The sequence below is a fragment of the Haliaeetus leucocephalus genome, unplaced genomic scaffold, assembly GCF_000737465.1.
Source record: "Haliaeetus leucocephalus isolate CR32 unplaced genomic scaffold, Haliaeetus_leucocephalus-4.0 Scaffold536, whole genome shotgun sequence".
NCBI classification, from domain to species: Eukaryota; Metazoa; Chordata; class Aves; order Accipitriformes; family Accipitridae; genus Haliaeetus; species Haliaeetus leucocephalus.
Genome location: NW_010972972.1, coordinates 1639481 through 1648039, shown reverse-complemented (window position 1 = coordinate 1648039; position 8559 = coordinate 1639481).

Sequence of the window (8559 nt, the reverse complement as noted above, 5' to 3'; positions counted from 1 at the left end):
GTTCAGTCCTTGGGACAAGGGCAGAGTACTGAGTACAAAACCCCAGAGTGCGGTCATCCCATCCTCAGCCTCAGCTGTGTCAATCCACGGACCCACTCCTACTGCACCCCTGCAAACAAACTGACCCTTGGATTATTCTAATATATATAATTATACTGACACCGTGGTTTAAATCCTGCTTAGAGGATTTAACAATAGCTCCAGACATTACCACAGCCACAGGGACCCCAGCTAGAAGTAGTAATTCTAGCTGAAAATATTACCCTCAAATAGTCACATGTGCCAACGTACCGCCTCTAGACTCTCCATAGGTAAGAATTTCACTCCAAAAATACTGCTCAGAGATCATATTCTAAGGAACTACTTCTTTCCTTGTGTTCATATTGCCTTTATATTATATTGATTGACACTCTGGGGTTTTTTCAGTGTAGCAGTAATACAAATCCAAGCTTCTTATAGGAATCACTTGAGCTGATGAATAGAAAATGAACTGTCATCTGCAGGAAGATCCAGTAACTCCTATTGTTGTCTTTCAATGGAAAAACAAGACTTTTCTTGATGATCCGATTAGAGAATCTCCCTCTTTTGGGAAATGAAAAAAGTCTATAATCTCTTACCTCTTTGTTAGGTATAACTCAGTATGGAAAATTAAGGGAAAATGGACTGAGCACATTCAATTTCTATGCCTCAGTTTAATGGAATAAATATATAACAGTTGGATTTAATGATGGTTGTACCACTCCTACTCACAGTAAGGACTGTTGACACATTTAGTCCTTCTATCTGTAAGATAAGATGGCCTGCGATGGCCAGTGCTGTACTCTGACAATGTCAAATCAATAACTCCACCATCACAAGGATTGCAGGTGTTGGTTGATGAAGCCTCCTCATTCACCCCTGTTTCTCAGCATGACCCCTGTATGCAGAGTAGTGCTAGGGTTGCATCTTTCTTCTGCCTGCAGTGTCACATCAGCTCAAGAGTATGTGTGAGGGCATTCGTGATGTCTTTTAGTGACCAGCCGCCAAACAGCGCAGAGGACAGCATTTAGAGTCAAACTTGAGAATCTTTATACCAAGGTGGCATTAATGTCCTGCTAACATCTAGGTCCAGCTGCCTCCCCATCTCTGGTCCCCAGTTGGGAAGAACAGGTTCAACTACTGCTGTAAGGAGAAGGGTAACAATGCTTCAGCAGACAGAAAGTACTGGGGTTCAAGAGCAAGGAAGGGTGTATGAACTGAGGAGTGCTGACAGATACAAAAAGAGACCCTATATCTAAACTCTAACCTCTGATCACAAGTGTATCTCATTTATGTGTATATGAGCTGCAGTGCTCTTTTTCCCAGGCACTGTCCGAGTTGTCCTCATCAGCCATTTCTCAGCAGCTCCTAATTATTCCTCACCTACTATGAACTTCTCCCTAATTACTCTTTCCCTGTCTCTCCAGGGGTTCTGCAAGAATGACAACGCCATTTGCAAATCTGAAATGACTCTGAGCTCTAAAGTTAACCTTTTGTGCACTTCTCTGTTCCTCCAAGGTTTTTACCTTCTTATGAAGTCTAAATTTGAAAATGCATCAGCAAAGTCAGTTAACTAAAGACCACTCTTCTCAAGTTGCCTTGAGGATGGAGAGGTAGACTGTAAAAGAAGCCTTGGAGAAGTTGACTGCATTGTTGTTATATTTAGACTGAAAGAGTGTCGGTAAATGCTCATTTCTGTAAAAAGGTCACAGAAACCAAAATGCCAAGAGGTCATTGACCTTCCTCTAAACAGCTTCTCTAACCACTTAACCTTGCAAAGGGAAAAGTCTCTCAGGACTAATCACTTCCTTCTATTGCATCTGTCCATATGTCTCATTCTCAGTTCCTTTTCAGACCTAAGTTTCTTAACATCACACTTGTCTTTCTCCCCAGAGTGACACTGACAGGGAAGATACCCGGCTACATCCATCCTTCTCCCCTCACTTAATGAAGAGAAGAGCTTTGGAGATCCCATCGCCCTTGCTACTGCTCAGGAACAGCAGTAAGATTTACTTCAGTCCTTCCTGCTTCACTGCTTCCACTTTAATTGGATCAGGTCCACTGAGTCTTTTTCCTAGGATGAGACCAAAATAATTTGTTTACTCTAAACGGATCAAGCTGTACTCCTGCATGCTATAAGCAGTGCCATCATAGTTTGGCTGGGTTTCTTCCTCATGTTTTTCTGGACTAGAATACTACTGACAATCATTTCAGCTGCTGCCAGTCTTTCTGGCAGCCCATGATCCTTCTCCTCAGGCACCTTTTGCACACATGATGCGTGAAGGAAATCTCCTGAGCCCCCATCTTCTGCACGGACCATGGAAAGCGATTCCGTTGCCATTCTTTGTTTCTATTCCTATTCTTTTTTACTTGTTCTCTCATTGTTCTTCATTGACTTTCATCTGCCAATATCTGAACTTAACAGGCAGATACTGCTGAATAAGTAACAGACAGCCAAGGAGCAAGCTTGTATACAGGATCCCTTCTGTTTACTCTGAGCAACCCAATTAACCCCCTCTCCAAGACGAAGGCCAGGGGCAGTCTGGGAGATCTTTCCCTGCAAGCACAGCTTCCACATGGCAGTACGGGTGACATTGCACCAGCTTTGGTTCCCCCACCCTAGAGTCTTCCAACAGTACTTCAGCAGGGTCCCCTACTCTCAAACTTCCTCACAGGCTCTCATGATATGTAGCACACAGCCTCGGTGTCATCCTATGAAAACACCATTCTGGCTATAACACAGCTCTCATATTGCTTCTGACATTTTAATGGAAAATAAAACAAAACAATTATATTTTTGGGTCACCAGGACACCACAGGATACCAAGGAGGCCCACCACACCAAGAACTATGGAGCAAGAACACAGAAACTCTAGAAGGAAACGGCCTTATGCATGCAGACACGAGGCAGTTTATACTCACAGGCATCTGTGATATAATATAATGCAGAGAACCAACTGGTCTGTAGCTTCTGTCCACAGACTGTAGAAATAGGATTCTTCTTTATCTCTTTCATCTGGATTTATGAGCTGCCTCTGTAGTTCCTGCATCGCATATACTTGTTGTGGAAAGTTCAAGTATGGGTAACATCTAGGGTAGCAGATGACTGGTATAATCCAAGAACTCATGAATGTCAATAACTGGGCCAAGTTTCACCTCTTTAGGAAAAGAAACACATCTTTCAAACATATGCATCTTCTAAGTACTGTGTAGTCAGCATTCAGACAGCCCAGAAATATTCTTACAGACATCACATAGCTATTTCCATATATCATCTTGCTGAAAGCTTGAAGGAAGCATCAAAAAGATGCCCAAAAAGCAATTTTAGAAAAATCCAAGATTAAGATGAGTGGGTCTTTCAACAAATGATCCCATCCTTACACCAAGCATTTTAGCAGCAGACAGAACCAAATACAAGAGATAGCCCTCTTCAGTTAATACATAAGCTATTCTGTATTCACAGAAGAAAATAGAAAACACAGGTTGAAACGTTGGTTTGACACAGGTCATTTCTTAAACTACTTTTGCTCCTCTCAGATTAGGTTATCACAAGAGAAGGACACGGCTGGACAGACAGGTAGGACTGATTAAACTGTCACATGCCAATAATACATTAATACATTCTCTGCAGGAGAAGCAGAGTGGCAAGGTTGCTGTCACTGGTGATGTTTCACTATGTATGGCTGCAAATGAAGCCCCTGAGGATGTCAAGGAATAAACACGAGGACATAAAGCAGGGGAGCATGTGTTATGCATGCACAAGTAGCAGAAACCAGTCATTAGTCAAGGACTTAACTGTAGGGACACAAACGATGGTGCTGTAGTTGGACTCAATGATCTTTATGGGTCCATTCCAACATGAGATATTCTATGATTCCTCCCATAGGACCTAGCTCTCTGCCTCTTTGGTTTTTAAACAAATCATTTGCTTTAAATCAAAATGGACACAAACCACGTTCACAGAAGTCTGACAGGTCGCTACCATAGACTCTGTTTTTAAAATCTCATTCATATTCATTTTCCTGACTCTTGCAGAACAGAAGAACAAGACCAAGAACAGCCCTTATGAATTCATTTCATTTTTAAGGCAAAGATAAATAGAGCACAGAAGATCTGGAATTTGGGTTTAACTAAAATAAGCCTTTACAAATGAGAATGCTTATAAAAAATGCCTTTGGAAAGCAAAACAGAACAAAAACCAATGTGCAGTAATTCTGCAAGATAGCTTTGAAAAAAAACCTTTGAAAGTTCATACATACATTTCTCAGAGGATTTCTTCCTTCCATCCTGATCCTAACCAGAAACAAAACCTATACATGCCTAAATAAGTATATGTCATACACATCTATTCAATCAGTAATCATGGTTCTAGTGCACCATTACTCTGTTTCTCTTTTCACTAACACACAATGTGAGGAATAGAGATGCCAAACCTCATTCACCTCTTCCTTAAATTATTTTTGTGCCAGCAGAAATCCTCTGAGCCTGAGGATTCACTCTTAACTGTCATCACCATAAGACCTCCCAACCTTACCCGAGTTACTTCTGGCTTACAACAACCAGCATGAAAGCAAAATCCTACCTCATTGCTTACCTTCTATCTCTAAAATGTTCATCACATTTGGGAGGAATCTTTTCAACGGGGATAACTAAAAGTCAGCAAACACACAACTGGAGCAGTTGGAGCTAAGCAACATCTACAGTCAGGAGGTTTATTATTGTCCTGGTTTCAGCTGGGATGTAGTTAGCTGTCTTCCTAGTAGCTGGTACAGTGCTGTGTTTTGAGTTCAGTATGTGAAGAATGTCGATAACACTGATGTTTTCAGTTGTTGCTCAGTAGTGTTTAGACTAGGTCAAGGATTTTTCAGCTTCTCATGCCCAGCCAGGGCACCTGACCCAAACTGGCCAACAGTGTATTCCATACCATGTGACGTCCCATCTAGTTTAGGAACTGGGAAGGGGGGGGCAGGGATTTTTCGCCGCTTGGGGACTGGCTGGGTGTCGGTCAGCGGGTGGTGAGCAATTGCCCTGCACATCATTTGTACATTCCAATCCTTTTATTACTACTGTTGTCATTTTATTAGTGTTATCATTATCATTATTAGTCTCTTCTTTTCTGTTCTATTAAATCGTTCTTATCTCAACCCAGGAGTTTTACTTCTTTTCCTGATTTTCTCCCCCATCCCACTGGATGGGGGGGGGAGTGAGTGAGCGGCTGCGTGGTGCTTAGTTGCTGGCTGGGGTTAAACCACGACAATTATTATTATTATTATAGACATTTAGGGCATGCTTGTACTCGTGTGTGCAACTAGTCCCACAGCTGTGCTTACTCTGTAGCCAGCCAGCCAGACATGTATCTGTGTCAACATATTGTCCAAGCAAGTAGTGTTCACTTGCTGTTTACATTTCCAATTTAGAACTTATTGTCAAAAAAAGGGATGAATCCTGGGTTTGGCTCTGTCTACAGCTAAAGACTTGTGCCAGTATCAGCACAGGCAAGCGTTGTGCATGGACATTTCCCCGAGCTTGAGCATTCAGCTACTTCTCATGATGAATCTAACAGAAGTTAAACTTTGTTCTGACTTCACTGTGGAATTAATTCCCTCTCTTTGTGTGTCTAAGCAGCCTCCACCATGGATCTGAATATCATGTTTACATTACCCTTTCTCCAGCTCATGAGCAGTCCAAACCAAAACCCTCAGAAGACTATGAAAGGATTCCCACTGGCTGCAGCAGGCTCCAGGAGAGCTCTCTGTAGTATTCGAACACTTACTGGACTATATTCTTTAACCAACATTCCCTTCAGTTTTTTATTACTGTCCCTTCAGTTTTTTTATTACTGCAAACATTATCTTCTAGTCCCTGTTGTTTTACATTTGCTTTGAAGTCTGGTGAACAGAAAGCACAAGGTGCTGGTCTGGCTGGCCACCAGAATTCACACCCCCCAGATACAAGCTCTCCAAGTCCTGTGCTTGAAAGCTACTAACTTTGGGTTTTTTTCTGACTTACAGAGCAAAGGTTGAATGTGAAATCATTCTAGTTAGTTGCAGCCTGACATCTTTTTATACTCTGTTTCTTTTATCCTAGGATTCTCCAAGTTTTTATTTCAAACAAATAGCTTCTATAGGGGAAATAACTTCCCACAGCATCAGAAGAAACAAGATACTCTTACCCCATAACAGTAGGGAAGATGAAACATGTCTATTCATAACACAGCACAACTGAATTAAGCTTACCATTCCAGACCCCATCCTAATGGCCACTTGATTTTTCCATTACTTAAAATAGAGAAACACAGAGCAATTTACCGCCCTCCGTATGTCAGCTTTCTGTGATGTTAGAAGTAAGGCTGCACTTTCCTTTGAGTTGGGAAACAAAGGCAAGCAACCAGATGCTATATGCACCAAAGGGTGCCTATTTACACCAAACTACAAATGAATGCCATATTTCTGAGTTGTACTGAGTTTAAAAAACAGGAGGTTAGTAACTCACAGGGAACAGAAACAGCTGACTCATTGTTTTAGGTAAGTCTTCAGCAATCAATTAATTGCCTGATCAATGCAGCATGATCTAGGAAGCTTAATTGAAGAGAATTAGTACTTAAGAAGCACGTATCTCCAGGGGGGTACCACTGCCAGTAAAGTTAACAGCCTTTGGAAATGCAGCTGCCTCATTTGATTTAGGAGGAAAAACGGTGTGAAATGAGATATGAGGACATCATGGATAATTGACATCCAGAGTGATACCCTTCAACAAGGAGGCTTCAGACTGAGAATGTATTGACACCCACAGACTCTGGTGGCAAGAGTGCTAACACATACATGTTCACATTTGGAACTCAACAGCAGGAAGTCATAAATTTTTTATCATGCCATGAAGTTGAAGCTGATTTTTCCTGAAGGGAACAATGCTCTTCTAAAGAATAAAGAACAATTTCCCTATTGGTTGTGGGACTTTTTTCTAGTTATACTCCTGTTACAACTACCTGTTAGTAACCATGTGAAACTAGTTACATCAAACACTTTTTGTATTAGGCAGAAGGGGGCAGAGGACTGGAGAGATTTTAATGTCACCAGGGCTATGGGAAACCTGATTTTCCCTTGTGTATATATGCCATACACTTTAGAAGGAATGAAGTAACTGTCTTTGAACCATAAAAACCATCCAGCAAAATATCTCACATAACACTGCTAGCAGAATACTCTGACATTCTAGATTTTTAATTGTCTTTTCTCAGAGGTGCACAACACCAGTTGCTCCATGGGGATTCCATGTAAGACTTACACATGTAGACATGCAGCTGAGAGTCCAGTTTGAGCAGCTGGACCTGAAATCTGAATTAGATTCCTAAAGGATGCTACAGACCCCACGGTGGCTTTATGCACTCCAGAAAATAGCACCAAGTGTAGAGAGTTTATATGCCTCAGATAAGTCATCCTTACTGTTCAGACAAAGAGCTGCTCATTGCTGGTGAGTAGCCAAGGCTGAGGACAAGAAGGTGTCTGGTCCAACCCCTCTGTCTTTCTCGGCACCTACAGTCATTTCTTCCAAAAACTACCCAGGTGATTCTTTTTTTCAGGAGGTGACTGTTGTCTGACTGTGTTCTACGGCTCAAGGGTTAGAGTATGCACCACAAGGAGAGAGGGTGATAAAGGTGGACAGAAAATGACTGCAACAGAGTAACTGGGATGTTAACCAAGATCTTTTTTCTTCCTCCGTGTGGATATGCACCTGAAGAGTGCACTGACCATTAATCCCTTGATACTGCATCTAATCCTTTGGCTACATAATAAAACATGTGGGGAATGTTATCCTTAGCAGTCACGCTTTAAAAGAAAGCAAACAGAAAAGTATTTTGGAGTTCATTTAACTTACCTGCCCCAGTGGGTTTCCAGAAGACTTTTTCTGGGTGATATTTAGTTCCCTATCAGGTTATCATGGAGTCAAATATCCAGCTGCACAGGCAGAAATGGGTCTGGCCTTAGGAAGGGGCAATATTCTCTGAAATTAAAATGCCTTGAATTCAAATAAGGCTGTGATTAGTGAGTTAATATACCACAGGGGATTTAGCAAGATGCTTTTATCAGAACTTTGAACCTGCATATTTGAATTTTGCATACAACCTGCTTCCAGTCCTCAGTCCTGTATCTGATATAGCCTCTACTTGCTAGAGTCAAGAGCATGCTTAGAAAATCCAAGACATCCCATGTTCTCATCCTGCATCCACCCAGAACTTGCCAAACGACCTGAGCCAGTCAGTTTTTCCCTTTCCGTGGCCCACTGTGCAGACTGACTGATTAACTGATGGATGTGTAAAATGAAGTGAATGTGAATGAAGTGAAAGATGTTGTATGAACCAATAGTACTAACTTCACTATTCTTCCTCCCTCAGAGAGATGGGAGCCTTTTCACACAACAATCCAGCAGGTTAAAGGGAAAGAAATTTATTGCTTCCCCTTGCAAAATAAAAAAATACATTTTGAGGGAAGACAAGCACACTAGACCTCTGATAGGACTCTAGGAGCTGTTACTAAATTGTTC